Raw genomic sequence first — 18,277 nt, 5'->3', positions numbered from 1 at the left:
TACATATAAGCATTAAATTTACACTTGAAAATCGTAAAAAGTTAAGAAACATCAAAATATAAACACTAATAACACTGATTTACGCGTGTTTTTTTCATGAATTCCTAATTTTATACAATTTTCAAAAGTATAATTAATGCTTATATATAGCCATTATAATGGCTATATATAACATTACTTTATTTAAAATACACAATGGGAAAAGTATAATAAACATAGGAAGTGTAACTTTCAACAAGTCAACTCGGTATCTTTTATGTAGCCAAACACACAATGTAAAGGTGTAATCAATTGTCAAGCTAAGATTAGTCTAGTAGTAAGATTGTCACCTTCCAATCTTTTCAATCTTAAGGTTGGAGATTCAATCCCCACTAGAGACACTTTGAGAGTGGGGATCCCATTCCCTTCCCCCTAACTCTCAAAGTGTTTGACCTGCAAATACCGAACTAAAAAAACTGCGAGGAGAAACGATCAAGATCTTTCTCCTTACCTTAATACTTAAAAAAAAAGTGTAATCAATTGATTATACTCGTATTTGTTTATAACTCAAGAGTAACCTTATTATACTCACTTATATCAGATTACTAGATGAAGCCCGTGCGATGCACGATTTGTTTGAATTTTTTAAAATAATATTTTTACATATATATTTATGTGCTAAAAATTGTTAAATATTTAGATAAAACTCCTGATTTTAAAAGATAATATTTTATATTTAATTAATTTAAACTGGATAATCTCATTCGCTAATTTTGCTTACGTGTCAGTTAAATTATTTAATTCTAAAAGAAACTAATAATCTCGTATTTAATTAACTACCACTAAAATTTATTATCCTACGTGGCGTGCTGAAAAAATTAAATCCTATGTGACTCTCTAAAAACTCGTGAAAAAACTCCTATATATATATATATATATATATATATATATGTATATATATTAGATTAGTAACCCATTAATTTACAAAGTAACATTAAAATCTCAAGAATAGTAAATTCAATTCATTATATTAGTAACATCAAATAATTATCAAAAAAAAAAAGGGAAATTCTTTTTGGTAAACTCCAACTTTCTAATTTTCTAAGTGGTAAACATTCTTAAATTTTATTATCAATGGTAAACCTCAATTTTTTATACAAAGTCAAATATAACATTAATGATTAATTTCCCTTCAATTTTATCACGCTTGTCAATGCAAAACTTTAACAATCAATAACTTTAATTCTTTATAAGTAAAAATTGTAAAATTGGCATATTATGATAGTAATTATTGAGACGAATTCAAAAAGATCTTACATGAATATATTTCTCCTTGCATACTATTCACTAAAGACGGTCAAAGGAGGAATGATGAATAGTGTAAAAGTCAAAGCGGGTCAAGTAAAAAAGAACGGAGGGAGTACATAATAATACTTTTAACTATAATAGTATGTGTATATAATATAATATTTTTTATAATATAATAAAGTATATGTATATAATATAATATTTTATAACACGTGTCCTCCATACCAAGTGTAGTCCCAATCACCACTACACCAATTGGTTGTTGGTGTAGTGGTGACTGAGACTACACTAGGTAGGGAGGACATGTGTTCGCTCCCCTGCAATAACAATCGGAAGAGGAATGGAACCTAATAACCTAAAACTGATCCTCAAATCTGGATTAGCCAAAAGGGTGAACCGGATAGAACACCCAAAACTCAATGCATATATGACGGGAATTAACTTATCCATTATCTATCTTATACAAAGCTCCAAAGTCTAAATTTTTTTTCAAAATATAATAATAACATTTGTAAATTTTTGTTAATATGAAAGATATAAACCTATCAAAATGTATATATAGTTAAATTGTTTAATAACTTATATCAAATGCGTAGTTTTATTAAAATTATTTGCATGTAATCATTAAATGTGTTGGATGTTGTGTAGCTATGCAATGTCCAAAACTTTAGTTGAGCGACTTTGATTTAGTGGTTGTACGGTAAAAAGATATTGACTTCGATCTTGAAACCTAATAGTCTAATAAATTCTAAATAGAAAAATTAAAACAAAAGGAAATGAAAATAGTAAATGGCTTTAAATATTAAAATAAACATAACCTTTTAAATCAATTTAGCGAATTCAAGAGACAATTTTAAGGCTTTTAAAATTAAATGGGGGGAAATATATGTAAAAAGAACATTTTTAGATATATAAATGTCCATGCACTATTATAAGAGTTTTGTTAACCTTTTTATAATTAAGGTAGGGATAAATCTTAGTAATATATACTCCGTATATTTTATTTATATAAAATTATCAGTATCCATACCTATATACAAAGTATTTGTGTTGTATACTATATTTAATTTAATCAGCTCTTGGTTATATATGTGACTATTATATAATATATATTTTTTGGCACAATGGTTAACTTAGGAAAATATATGCTTTGGTAGGTCAAATATAAGGTTATTATTGTGTATATAGATTTAATGAGTGTGACGGGTAAATAAAACATGTATATATTAGATTGATTGTAGCTACTGATGCGGATGATATGATAAGAAAACTTTAGTTTTTTCTCAACAAGAGATATAAATAAATTAGTCCACTTCTTATATAGCTATGTGAGGTATTATTCAATTATTTTTCAATTAATAAAATAACATTATAAAAAACTAAAAGAAATTCAAATAACATAAAATACAATTCAAATAACGTTCCTTTAATTTTTTTTATTGACCAATAGTAACCAAATCTTTTAATAGTAAATGAATTACCTTTGTTTTTATTTTTATTTTTCCTACAGGTTTAATAATTTGATTTATAAACCGTGCATCGCACGGGCACTATGCTAGTTAAATTAACTATGACTGAACTTATGAGGGTGTATTTTAGAGAGAGGATAAATACTGTACTGCTTAGACCACCAGTTGTATTTTACTATTTTTCTTTTTATTAAGAAAGGAAAAAAAAATTGTATCTCTATGAAATTTTTAATTTCCAAATTAATTTCACTCACATAATATTTTATTTTACTCCATTACTCCTCTATACACGAGTACTGTATTTTTTTAGGCGCATAACTTCATTTTGCACGTAACTTTAAAAGATTTATTGTTGTGAATTATTTATAAATAATGTTGGTAAAAAGTGAGTGGATTTTTTTTTATTAAAAAAATGTGCATCATTGTGTAATTGGATTCCCTATATTGTGATCAAGACTATCAAGTTTAAAACCAATCTCCCACATCTTATATATATATACTATTAAAATTTTTTTAAGGAATAAGGATCTTTATCATACTTTTATAAGATAATAACTTTATAAGTGGTAAAAAAAAAATTGTTGAATAATAATTTTAATATTTTTTTTATTTTTATTTTAAATTTTTTTTACAGAGCCTTTAATTTTTTTATTTTTATTTTTATTTTTTACAGAGCCACAAGGGCGGAGATGAGAAACGATCGTAGGATCCCTTAAAACCAAGAGGGAGCTATATATATCCCTTACTCTTTGAATTATAAATTGTTGTAATTTTTTTATAAAATATGGTAAAATCATGCATTACATAGGGCGTAAGCTAGTTTATTTGCAATATTGTCTATTACCGATATAGCCTGGCACGAACCTAACCTTTGTATAAATAATTTATTTGGAACCAAAAACCGATCCCAAATAACCAACCCAAAACCAGACCAAACCCGCTTTAATTAAACCACACCTAATGTCAAACTACCCTGCTCAATCAAACAGCCGTTTTCGAGATTTTGAAGGCATGAGGAAACCTAAAAGGTGGAGCCATATAAATTAAATAGTATGTATTTCAATTTCTTATTTTTTATTTTTATTATGTAGGAGGGGTTTTTTTTATTTCTTTGACCAGATATCTAATTTATTTATATACTTGTATAATTTAAAAAAATTATTTTGTTATATTATAGTATGTCTACTAATTAAAAAATAAAATAATACAAGTATACAATATACTTTTCAAATACAAAAGTCGTCAACAACCTATGCAGATACAATTGTCTAGCTCATCTCTCCAATATACAAATGCGCAAATTCTATGCTACTCCTTAAGTAGTGTGTGCATGGTACTCCAAGTTTATAAAATTTATGTTATTCTGATATGAACTTCTTGTTATTTCAAATTTAATATATGTTATTTTCTCACCCATCACTCTAGGGGTGAAAGTGAATCGATGTAAAACCGAACCGAATCGAAAAACCGAACCGAATAAGGAATGTGGTTTGGTTTTTTGGGAGGGTGGTTCGGTTTCGGTGTCAAAAATAAAAAAAATTCGGTTTTTGGTTCGATTTCGGTTCGAGAAATTGAAAACCCGAACAAAACCGAACCAAGATTTACATCGCCAACACTTGGCGAAAAGTTGAAACGTCAAGTGTCGCTTTCTCGTCACCTGACTAAAAGTTTAGCTTTATATATTAGTTATATGATATACTAGTTTTGTGCCCCGTGCGATGCCCGGGTGGTTTATGAAGTCTATTTAAATCTATCCAACGTGGCGCGACACTCAAATTTTATTTTATCAAAAATAAAACTCTAAAAAACAATTTTATCCTAAAATTCCATCAAAATTTGATTCAAAATAGAATTATAAACTAACTTTTTTATTTTATGAAGTCTATTCAAACCTATCCAACGTGGTGCGACACTTGGCGAAAAGTTAGAATGCCAAGTGTCGTTGCCTCGTGACCTGGCTAAAAGTTTAGCTTTATATATTAGTTATATGATTAGATTAGATTAGATTGTTTAAGAAACAAATCTTTTTACATATATAAAGTAATAATTACAAAAGATTATACAAAGTATAATAATAAGATTTTATGTATCATTTAAAAAAAATATTGACAACTATAAACTTAAGCAATAAATAAATAAATGTTCTTAACATTATTTGTGATTTATATAGACTTTTTTTTTTTTTTAAGAAAGACATATTATATGTACTACATATGCTTATTACAACAAGATTATATACTACCTCCGTTAAATTTTATGTGCAACTTTGGAATATTTTATATTTCACTAATAATACCCCAAAGTTGCACATAACAATTAACGGAAGTAGTATTTTAATAGTTATTGAAAATTACCGTGCATGACACGTAATCTAACCTAGTTTTTTTTTTTTTTTTTTTTGAGGAAATTGGTAATTTGTGCATGTGTAAATTTTATTACCTACTTTTACCACAAATTACTTTTTCTAGACTTATTCTATTAATTTGAATTTATTCAAATTTATTTTTCATCAAACAAGTGGAAATAAGGCGAACAAACTACTAACCAAAGGCTTAGGGCCTGTTCTCTTACGTTGAAACTAAGTTTAGTTCAGTTCAGCTCATTTCAATTCAGCTGAGTTCAGTCAATGAGAACAGGCCCTTAATGTTTACCCATATTTTTAAATAAATCGAGTGTACAACAAATATTTTTAATGATTCATTATATGGGCAACCTTAATTTATCTATAAAATAATCATGTAACGTGTAACGCACATTACTAACCTAGTTAATTACTTAATCATAAGGTAAAATAAAGGGATAAATGGTTTATATTGTGGAGTAAGCATGTTGTACGAGAAATAAGATAAAAAAAAAGGCATGAGTGGGACAATGAGAGGAGAGATAATAATAACATTAGAACGTATATTTTTGTCATATTATAGGAAAATTTGCAAATTGCAGCCATTTAAAGTTCGTATTTTGCAAATTGCAGCCATTTAAATTTATTTTTGCAAATTGCAGCCCAAAAGTTCGTATAAATTCTAAATTGCAACCCAATTCAATTTTATCATCGGTTTACATGTTGAAAAATCTTCGGTTAAGGTTTTAGGGGCCATTTTAGTCCTCAAGGACCCGAATTGAGCTTGGAATTAGCAAAAAAAATAACGTAAATGTCTCTTATTTACAGTTTCCCACAAATCGATACATTTTTGTTACGCAAAACGAGATACTTGCATTATTTTTTTGCTAATTCCGAGCTTAATTTGGATCCCTAAGGGTTAAAATGGCCCCTAAAACCTTACTCGAAGATTTTCAACTTGTAAACCTATGAAAAAGTTGAATCGGGCTACAATTTACAATTTATATGAACTTTAAGGCCGCAATTTGCAATTTTATTTTTAAATGACTGCAATTTGCAAAATACAAACTTTAAATGGCTACAATTTGCAAATTTTCCCATATTATATACTCCAAAAGTTCATTGACCTAAATACCTAATTACCTTCTTAAAATGAGAGCATACCAAAACGGAAATGTTACTTTTATATTTTTGAGGAAGTATAACGCAATATATATATTGCGGAGTATAAATTTATTATACTCCAAAAGTTCATTGACCTAAATACCTAATTACCTTCTTAAAATGAGAGCATACCAAAACGGAAATGTTACTTTTTGAGGAAGTATAACGCAATATATATATTATGGAGTATAAATTTGTTCTAAAGGATAAATTTATTTTAAAAATATATAATTTTACTTGATTAAAAAATGATGATTCATAGTTCAATCAAACGAATAGAATAAAGTATAAAAATTAGTGTGTACTACTCCGTATCATTTATTCAAGATTAAAATGTGTTATGTTTCCTTAAATTTCACTTATTTGAATTTATCTAAATTTTATTATAAAATGATGTAGTACTTTGTTTTTGGTAACCCTGAAACACATGATTAATTGTCAAAATGTAGAAACAACAAACATCATCATATCATAAACTTATGTTTCTAAAATACAAAGTACATTTTATATATCATTCAATATCTTCACCAAAAAAATAAATAAATATATCATTCGATATATAAATTAATAATATCCTAGTAGATTTAAAATATAAAGAAGGAAAAGGAATTATGCCCTTATAAGTTACAGATTATTATTTATATTAACGGACCAAAAGTTCGTTTATCCAAAATTAGATCAATACACTAGTAGAAAAATACAAAAAGGCATCCCCATAAAGGCACCGGTTCAGGCCAAACCGGTGTCATAAACTGGCCTAAAATTGGGCGCAATTTTATACAAATAGAAAAGGCACCGGTTCAGCCCAAACCGGTGCCAAAAATAAAAAGGGCACCGGTTTGAACCAATGCCAATTGAACCGGTGCCATATTTAATTAAAAAACGCGCCCTATACTTTCTTTCTTCTTCCTTCTCTCTTTCATTCATTGTTACATTCATTCGAGCCCTATTCCCTTAGCTTGCTGCACTCTTGTTCTCCATTTTCCCACCACCATTACCGCTGCCACCGTCGCCGGCCACCAGCCCCACCCTTCTCTTTCTCCCCTGACCGGGTTTTCCCCCCTTGTTCGTTCTCTTTCTCTGTTCAATTTCAAGAGGGTTGTGAAGGTGTGGAAGCTAAGCCGCGCCTTCACCTGCTCACCGCGCCGCAGTGCTTCTGCTGCCATGTGGTCGCCGCGCCGTGCCCTCCTCCACCACCGAGTTAATTTCCTCACTATTTCAAGGTTTTTCCTTTTTTTTTAATTTCACAATTATTTTCTAATTATGTACTTATATTATTGTGTTTTGCATGTTGAATCATTGTTTGCAAATTAAAATTTAGGTTTGAATATAACTATTCTCTAATTTTTCTCAATTTTAGGTTGTTTTATTGGGAATTTGTGAAAATATAAGTGATTTTTCTCAATTAGTTGGATTGTATTATGTTTTAATGGTTAATTTAATATGTTTTGGTGGATAATTTTGAAATAATTATAGAATATATATTAACCTTGGTACTTAAATAGGTGAAATTTGGTATGTTACTTGGTTAGTTTGAAGTTGTTTTGATGGATTATTTTGAATAAGTTACAGATTAGTGAACTTTGTTATTAAATTAGTTGAATTTTGGAATGTTTAAATGGTTAATATTAAGTTGTTTTGATGGGTATATTTGAATAAATTTAAGATTAGTAACCTTGCTTGTTACTAAAGTAGATGAATTTTAGAATGGGTGAATGGTTACTTTTAAGTTGTTTTGATGGGTAATTTTGAAAAAAAATTAGAGATTAGTAAACTTGTTAGTTTAGCAATTTTGAATAAATTAGATGAATTAAAGTAGTGAATACATTGTTTAGCAATTGTTAGTTCGATGAATGATGTTTTTTAGCTTATAAATAAATTAGTGAATTGACATGTTATGAGAAAGAAATAGTACATACCTTATATTTAACCTAATTTTTATTTATTGTTTTTTTAATAGATTTGTGAATTGAAGCACGAGTTTAGCTTGAGGACTACATATTGAGCTCAAGTGGGTAGTTTCTATATTGGTATGACTTATAAACTTTACTTAGCTATATTTCTTTCTATTTATCCATTTAATAAAAGTTTATCCATGAAATTTCAACTTGTGTATTGTTTAATTGCAAATAAATACAACAATATATAGAATACTTGCATCATCATATGCACTTGCATCATCATATGCCTAGATACCCGTTCAAGGCTTTCTCATTAGGAGAAAGTCTTGAATAGTCCCCGGTTGGGACTGTTCTTGAATGTGTACTCTCACTTAGGTGGTGAATGTATGTTTTCTTTTCGATTTTAAAGAACATCTTGGCTTACCATTTCCTCACTATGTTCTCTGGGTACATATGTGGGTAATTAATTATCTACATCGTGTACTTGGAGAACTAGGGAGAAATGCTGCCGGATTTTCCTTAAAATTGGAAAGTTGACATACATTCACTAGTGAGAGTAAACATTCAAGGATGGGTTAGGTTGGAGTGATAAGGACCCTTTAGAAACATGCATTTTTCACTATATTAATGGTATATTCACGTTTTGTACTTGAATTTGATTTACATAAAATATGTAGCAATTACACATTATTCATTATATGTTGCTATATATGTTTAGAGACAATTTACTAAATGGAGAAGGATCGTGGTTGGATGTATGGCAGACGCAATACATTGGAATTTTGGAATGGGGTTCAAGAGTTTTGCGAGAGGGCTTTAGCTTATCAACGCAAACTGGGTGGCAAAGGCCTTTATTGTCCTTATGTTGATTGTAATAATGTGAATGTGGTCGACAATGTTGAAATCATTAGAGATCATGTATTATGTCGTGGGTTTAGGCATTTATACCATGTGTGGATTTGGCACGAAGAAAGTGGAGAGTACAGTGGGGATCTTGATCGGAATGATGTGCGTGTTAGAAGCAATGAGATTCATGTGGACGAGGAATACGAGAATGATGACTATATTGTTGATAATGGTGAGGATGGAGCCGATGATGATCAGGCGGATGAGGTCGAGGATGAACAAGTGGATGAGATGTTGCATGGTGTTGAAGGTGGAGTGACAGGGTAAAGTCGTATCCCCTAATAAAAAATAATTACCTAAATCACTAACTAAGGTAGATAGGGAAGTAGGGTCGATCTCCACAGGGAAACAAGTCTTTTTACTCCTAATTAAATATTATAATCTAAATTATTTAAGTAACCAATATTTATAATTAAGTAAAAGATTAAACTACTAAGGTTGAGAATGGGAAAAAAACAATATATGAAAGGATCTAGGGCATAGGTTCACCAATAAATAATATTCTAGGGTAAAACATAGTAATCAATCATTGACATTGCATAAATAACATGATTAACAGGCTCTCGCAATTTATTAATCAACATAGATCTAACAGGCTCTCGCAATTTACTAGATCTAAGTCCTTATTGAAAATAGCCTTTAATATCAAATTAACATCTGCTCGATTCATCAATTGCTATACTTTTACAAGCGGCAATTGTAAAACATTAAAACAATCCAATAAGAAATCATCATGCAATACCAATAATCAATAATAGTCAATCATCAATGCATCAATTAACCAGATTGTAAAGGGCTCTCGCTACGTATTACAATCACACAATTAATTTATCGGTATTAAATCTCATCTCTCGAATCTTGACTTAACCATTTATAAATTAACTTGCCTATTGAAACTAGACCTAAACATTAATTCTCATCTCTCGATTCTTGAATCAATATTGTCAAACTCATGCATAAAAGATAGGCCTAATCTAGTCACGGAGCATTAAATCAATCAATAGGAAATTAATCTAGCATTGATAATCAACAACAATAATTTACCCCTTCATATTATTTATTAGATCCCCATAAACCCTAGAAATTAAACTACTCACACATATTACAAACTAAACTAATCAAGGTAGTAAAATAAATCATGATGAAAGGAATAAAATAAGTAACTAAGATTAAGGGAGAAGAAATCGTTACCAAAATAAATCTGGAATTAATGAAAGAACTAAGAACAAAGGTTTAGAGAGAGTTTTAGAGAGAGGGAAAACTAAGTAGATAGAGAAAGTCTAAGAAAAGAAGGTACTAGAATCGTATTACGGAGGAGTATTTATACTCCGTACAAAAATCCTAAACTAAAGCAAATTAAAACGACGCTAAACGTCTCCTAAAAATACACGCGCCCGATCGGGCGCGCCTTTTTGACTCTAACACTAAACTCGCGCCCGGCCGGGCGCGTCACCGGGCGCCAGACTAAGCTTCTCCCGCCCGGCCGGGCGCGCCTCCGGGCGCCAGTCTCTTTTGCCGGGCGGCTTATTTGGGCCACTATTTGGACTTCGATTGGGCTCCAATTCTTCGGGCCAATCTGGGTTTCCTCTTTGGGTCTTGAGTACTCGGTCCAAATGCCCCGATATCACCTATACCGAGCCCTTAATCACCGGTTCGATGGCTCTAACCAAACCTGGGCTATAAAATCCGGTCGTGCTTCTCCAATGCTCGTGATTGCTCCAAAATATCTCGGGAAAATACTCCAAAAGTGTAAATCCCTGCAAAAGTCAACCAAATCTACAAAAACACTGGAAAACACCAATTAGTAATAAAAGTGGCTCTAAAGAGCCAAAAACACTACTAATTATGACCAAGGGACGGGGGTAAAATAATATATAAAATAGACACATCATGGAGTGTTTGAGTTATTATCGGAGGCTTCCAAAAAGCCTTTGTATCCCGGGTGCAAAAAATACTCCAAACTATCGGCCGTGCTAACACTTTTCAACATCTGTATTTAACCACTATTAAGTTGTCTGAACAAAATTTACCCCTAAATTAAATAAAAATTATCTCTAAATTCAACAACTAAAAGTAACTTTATTAGTTTCATAAAGCTTATTCCATTATCAATATATATTAAAATTATATTCGATTAAAATTACCCAAAAATAGTTTACTGTTACCTCAAATGGAGTAAAATTACCTTAATATAATTCGATGTATAATAATATTATTATAAAACGGTGTACGCAAAAAGTTTTTGTTATATTTGTCATCTAATTAAATTTGTTATAGTTTATAATGCAAAATTTGATACTCTATTCAATCATTTTTCCTATTCCCACTTTGATTTTTGTCTCATGAAATCCAATTGGAATAGTATAAAAATACATGTAAAGTTCTCAAACCAATATGAATATATGATGATTATTATACGACCAAGTAAAGCTGGAATTGGCCTAGTAGTAAGGTTTGTCACCTCAAAATCAATATGTTGTGGGATCAAGCTCCACTAAAGGCAATTTGGGGTGAGGATTACACCCCCCCTCCCCCTCCTAAATTGGCTAGTCTGCTAATTCGGGTTGGGTTGATGTATGAGATTTTCTGGTTTAGGAGGGTCTTTCTCTTTATTGGCTTACCACCCTTATTCTTACCTTTAAAAAAAATGATTATTAGGTAACACCACTTGATAATCTATATGACAACCTCATTACTTAATTAGTAGTTGTCTTTACTTAATTAGTAGTTGTCTTATATGTTACTCCCTCTGTCCCTAATTGTTTGCTCCACTTTCCTTTTTAGGTTGTCTCCAAAAAATTGCCCCATACTATTTTTGGCATGTTTTCCCACTTGCACTCTCTCTATCTCTCTCCTCGTTGATATTTATGTCAACCCATGTGCACTATTTTTTGCCAAAGCCTTAATAAAGTGGATTTATGGTTTGGGGCAAATAATTGGGGACGGAAGGAGTAACTGATTATTGACCACATCTAATAAGAATTTGTGAAACGCTAAACAAAAGATATAAAATACACGCAAATTGAACTAGTGCATCATGAAATATACAGCTAATCAATCAAGAAATAAAACACACACATCTGAAACTAAAAAAAAAAAAAAAACAGATTGAAATTTAAGGTACACTGGCTTATTTAATTTGGTGGTACAACGATCTAATATCTTAAACATCCTTGCCATCAAGACTTCATTACAGCATAGCAATAATAGGATCCACAGTGTGCTTCAACTCTTTCAGCCTGGATTTCATAGCAACTCTTTCAGCTCAAAGAGGATTTCATAGCTTTTTTGTACTCCTTATCCTCTGCCTTGCACTTCTCAGCTTCCTTGATCATTTGCTCAATCTCAGCACTTGATAGCCTACTCCTTACATCCGTGATGACGATTTGGTTTTTTTTTGTCACTGGCTTTATGATACGCTGTCACTGTCAAAATCCCGTTACTATCGATTTCAAAACTAACTTTGAGCTTATGTTCACCTTTAGGCGCTGGAGGAATCCCACACAGTTCAAATTTGCCTAAGAAATTGTTTTCCTTAGCAATTTCTTTCTCACCTTCGTATATTGAAAATGTCACAGATTCTTGGTTGTCTTCAGCTGTTACGAGTTTATCATTAAACTTCTTCACAGGGATGGTAGTATTTTTTGGGATAACAACCCTCATTTCCTCAGTATAAAGCTGGATTCCAAGCGACAAAGGAATAACATCTACAAGCGCGAAATCCTTAATGTTACCTGTATCACTCAAGATTGCGGCTTGAATTGCAGCACCATATGCAATTGCTTCATCTGGGTTGATACTTTTGCAAAGATCTTTCCCATTAAAAAAGTCTTTTAACAATTCTTGAATCTTGACGATTCTAGATGATCCACCAACAAGGACTACGTCATCAACATCATCCTTTTTCATGTTGGCATCCTTTAAACACTCGTTAACAAGATCGATACATTTCTTAAACAAATCCTGGTTTAAATATTCGAATCTGGCACGAGTGATTTGTTCAGAGAAATCAATACGATCAAAAAGACATTCTAAATAAATATCAGTCTCAGTTGCTGCTGAGAGCGTCCTTTTTGCTACCTCACAAGCATTTCTCAACCTCTTAAGAGCTCTAGGGGTATTACTTATGTCCTTGTTGTTCTTCACCTTAATTTCGGCCACAAAATACTGAACCATCCGATTGTTAAAATCCTCACCACCGAGGTGGGTGTTACCAGTTACTGCTTTCACTTCAAATGAGCGTTTGCCAATTTTAACCAAAGATACATCACAAGTACCTCCACCAAGATCAAAAACCAATACATTCTTCGCAACCTTATTTGTACCTGTGACCATCTGATTGTCAAGACCATAGGCAATTGCTGCAGCTGTTGGTTCATTGATAATGCGAATGACATCAAGCCCTGCAATGGTGCCAGCATCTTTAGTTGCCTGACGTTGGGAATCATTGAAGTAGGCTGGGACAGTGACAACAGCTTTTTTCACTTCTGAGCCAAGGTAGGCTTCTGCAGTCTCTTTCATCTTAGAAAGGATCATTGAGGATATCTGTTCCGCGGAGAATTGCTTCTGTTGATTCCTGTAAGTGACCGCGATCATAGGTTTGTTGTTGTGTACGGGAGATTCAATAATCTTAAATGGCCAGAAATTTTTGTCACTTTCTATGGATTTGTCATCAAATCTCCTCCCAATTAACCTCTTTGCATCTGTGATCATTTAACATGAATAGCCGGACAATACAAGTAGATAATTAAATAAGAAATCAAAAGAAGGTGGTAAATAATAATAATAATAATAATAATAATAATAATAATAATAATAATATAAGCATTTCACATTATTATAGGAGTATAAACTTGTATGACCATAATAACACATCATGACATCAAATAAATAGAAATCCATTTATCTTCCAACTATTCATTTGTTTTTCTTATTTAATACTCGTACTCTACTTAGTATATATTCGTAGTATTCCCCTTTTACTCCTTTCGTTTTTTAATACTCCACTTTATTTCTCCATGTACGGAGTGTTAGAAGAAATTGGAGAAAATAATAAAATATGAAGGTAGTCTGATTGGTGGAAGAATAAAAAATCATAAAAAACAAAACAAGTTAAGAGAATTGGAGGAGAGAGGATATGAAATTATAAAATATGATTTATGTTGGGTTCACTGGGTAAGAGACTTGAATTAAATATTATAAAAGTTTTCCTAATAAGAAATTGAGTAAATGTTTAAAGAGGGCCGAAAAAAGAAAGTAGACCAAGTATTTAAAAACGGAAGGAGTAACATGTACGAGTATTTTTTTTTTCCTTAAAAATGTCATGTTTATTTATATTTTTATTTCATACACACTCTCTTACCTTTACATTTCATTTCTTTTTACCTTTTTCAATCAATCAACCAATTAAATACTATTAAAAGCGAATTTAGGAGGACACTTGTCAATGTGTTATTAAAAAAATTCCCGCCAAAATTACTTTCTAAAAAAATATTATTACATTAAAAAAATATTGCATTTGGATTATGACTTTTATTTTATATAAAATCTAAAGTAAACTTTCTAAAATATCAACTTGCACATTATAACAGTCACATATTTAAATATTTTCTCTATCATGTTTTTATAGTTTTAATACGAATTGTATTTCATACGGTTTAATCAATTACATACTACTAAAAGCGAATCTAGGAGCACACTTGTCAATGTGTTACTAAAAAAATTCCCGCCAAAATTACTTTCTAAAAAAAATATTATTACATTGAAAAAAAAATTGCATTTGGATTATGACTTGCACATTATAACTGTCACATATTTAATTATTTTCTCTATCATGTTTTTATTGTTTTAATACGAATTGTATTTCATACGGTTTAATACTGATCAATCGATTTAGTTTTTTAATATCTAATTATATTTTCATTATAATTAGTCAATATCCGTGCATTGCACGGGGTTTCACCTAGTTCTCACTAATAGATTATAAAACATATTCATGGGCCTCAACCATCAAAGAATATATTTTATACTTTAGCACTCCCCTTCACATGAAAGGTCATTTGGGATTGAAATATGGATGCAATACAGTCCCCACCCATACCTGGCGCAAATTAATTCCACTTTGAAGAAGGGGTGAATGATATTCGAACCCATAACCTCTGTGATACCATCAAAGCCAACTAAAGATCTAGACGAAAATAGCCGCAAAACCTCACATGATCATTAATGATTAGAATACATTTTCCATAGAATCTCAATCTCAATCTCCTCCTCCTTTTACATGAGTTTAGTTAAAATGCCCGAACCCGGTCTGAAAAAGCCCGTTTTAGCCCGACAAGCCCAGTACTTTTTACGGGTTTGAGCACGAGAAATTGTGTTAAGGCCCAGTCCGGCCCGATTTTTTATTACCTCTAAATTTTACACTTTTCAGTTTCCATGCATGTTTATTGCAACACTTATACAAACACTTTCATTTGGTTTTGCATATTTAAAAGAAATTTTTGATTTTAATAATCCCAACTTTTAATCATTTTTATCATTTTTAAATAATCCCAACCACTTTCATAATTTCCTTCATTTAATTATTTCTAAACTTTTAATCAATTTTGATCCGTTTTTTTTTTTTAATCCCAACTTTTATTTAAAACTAAATAATCCCAACCACTTTCATAACTTCCTTTTAATCATTTCTAAACTTTCAATCAATTTTTTTTTTAATAATTCTAACTTTTAATCATTTTTAAATAATCCCAACCACTTTTTCATAACTTACTTCTTTTAATCATGGGTAATGTTATATGTAGCCCTAAGGGTTATATATAAGCATTAAATATACTCTTGGAAATTGTATAAAATTAGGAATTCATGACAAAAACACGAGTAAATCAGTGCTATTAGTGTTTATATTTGATGATTTCTTAACTTTTTATGATTTTCAAGTGTAAATTTAATGCTTATATGTAGCCCTAAGAGCTATGTATAACATTTTCCTTTAATCATTTCTAACCTTTTAATCAATTTTAATCGATTTTCTTTTAATAATCCCAATTTTTAATAAACACTTTCATTTGGTTTTGCATATTTAAAAAAAAAATTTGGTTTTAATAATCCCAACTTTTAATCATTTTGATCATTTAAATAATCCTAACCACTTTCATAATTTCCTTCATTTAATTATTTCTAAACCTTTAATCAATTTTGATCGTTTTTTTTTAATCCCAACTTTTACTTAAAACTAAATAATCCCAACCACTTTCATAACTTCCTTTTAATCATTTCTAAACTTTTAATCAATTTCAATTTTTTTTTTAATATTTCTAACTTTTAATCATTTTTAAATAATCCCAACCACTTTCATAACTTAATTCTTTTAATCATGGGTAATGTTATATGTAGCCCTAAGGGCTATATATAAACATTAAATATACTCTTGAAAATTGTATAAAATTAGGAATTCATGACAAAAACACGCGTAAATCAGTACTATTAGTGTTTATATTTTGATGAAATCTTAACTTTTTATGATTTCAAGTGTAAATTTAATGCTTATATGTAGCCCTAAGAGCTATGTATAACATTTTCCTTTAATCATTTCTAACCTTTTAATCAATTGTAATCGATTTTCTTTTAATAATCCCAATTTTTAATCATTTCTAAATGATAAAATATAAAATATATTCCTGTTGTGGTCCTCTAACACTAAATGATTACAACCACTTTCATAACTCCCCTCCTCGAAATCGGCCACCTACTCCCCCATCCCGATCGTGAATCGGCCACCTTCCCACCCTTCACTAGCCCATCAACCTCCTATCCTCCCTTGAAATTTTTAAAACCCCAACCATGAAACCCTTTCCCCCAACCCCCAACCCCCAAATTGGGGCGGGTTTTGTAATACCCATTACAAAATCATTTAGTATATACAAGTAATTATTTTGATTTTTGTTTAAATTCTTAATCTTGTATTGCAAAATTATTAACCGAGTACGTATTACAATAATAATAATTGTAGGTTGTATGACTTTTGTTTTTGAGATATAATAATAATAATAATAATAATAATAATAATAATAATAATAATAATAATAATAATAATAATTAACTAGAAAGAAACTTATAGATGAGACTAAGAAAGTGCTTACCAAAAACGGTGTTGGTAGGATCTTGTATAGCCTGGTTAGCAGCAGCCTCCCCAACAAGGACTTGGTTTTTAGTGAAGGCAACACTAGACGGTGTCGTTCTATTCCCCTGATCATTAGCTATGATCTCAACACGACCATGCTTCCATACTCCCACACAAGAGTATGTAGTTCCGAGATCGATTCCTATTGCCGGCCATTTTTCTTTTCCTTTCCCCTCCATTTTCTTATTTCAGATCACCTTTTTTTTTTTTTTTTTTTTTTTAATTAGTCTTAAGCTCTTGATTATTACAAGCAATAACAAATGCAAGTGAAATACTAATAGCTAATTAAAGAGATACAAGTTGAAAAAGTTTTGTATTCGAAAGTGCTATTTATATTGCTTATGCCTATAGTAATATGGAGTACTTCGTATAATATAACTCTGACGTCCGACAACTGCGGATCTAATAAAATTATTTAACAAGGTTAAAATACATTTCATAAATTTTAATGAGTCAAGTTGGTAATTCTATGAGTAAAAACTCAATTTTATAACAAAAATAATTTAATTTATAGGAAAATAATTTATTTTTTTGTTGTTCAAGTAGGTCACCTGACCCCACTTGCTTGTACATACATCCGCCACTGACGACCGACTAACATAGCAGGACCACAAGAAACTCAAAAGAAGCAAAATACACGTTTTACACTATGAAAAAAATATTCCCTCCACCCCCATCGTATTGTCACTTTTGCCATTTGGATGCCCCTAAATGTTTGTCGTATTTCACATTTTCATAATTATTAAGATACATAAGAAGACCCTTATATCCTCATTTTTTTTTGTTCTTATTAAGTCCTCTCTCTGTTTTACCCTAACATTTGCCATAAAAATTGTGTCAACTTTTGACTAATTCAATGTTTTATACTCTTGAATCTATCGACTTATCTTTCCCATGTACTTTAATTATCTTTTTGATTGGAAATTTTACTTTCTCGTGTAATTTCATTACTTCACATTCTCACCTTAATTCCCATAATTTTTCTTTAAAAGTGACAAACTGAAGGGGACCCATATCGATCTTACCT

The 18,277-nt window shown here is 30.6% G+C and overlaps 1 pseudogene; it reads right to left on the bottom strand.

The window, feature by feature from the left end:
- Positions 1-12,071: 12,071 nt before the first annotated feature.
- Positions 12,072-17,720, bottom strand: LOC110725701 (annotated as a pseudogene).
- Positions 17,721-18,277: the final 557 nt, after the last annotated feature.

The sequence above is a fragment of the Chenopodium quinoa genome, unplaced genomic scaffold (assembly GCF_001683475.1).
Source record: "Chenopodium quinoa cultivar QQ74 unplaced genomic scaffold, ASM168347v1, whole genome shotgun sequence".
Classification (NCBI taxonomy): domain Eukaryota; kingdom Viridiplantae; phylum Streptophyta; class Magnoliopsida; order Caryophyllales; family Amaranthaceae; genus Chenopodium; species Chenopodium quinoa.
The sequence above is the reverse complement of the archived record's forward strand: the minus strand, read 5'-3'. Positions and strand labels throughout refer to the sequence as shown.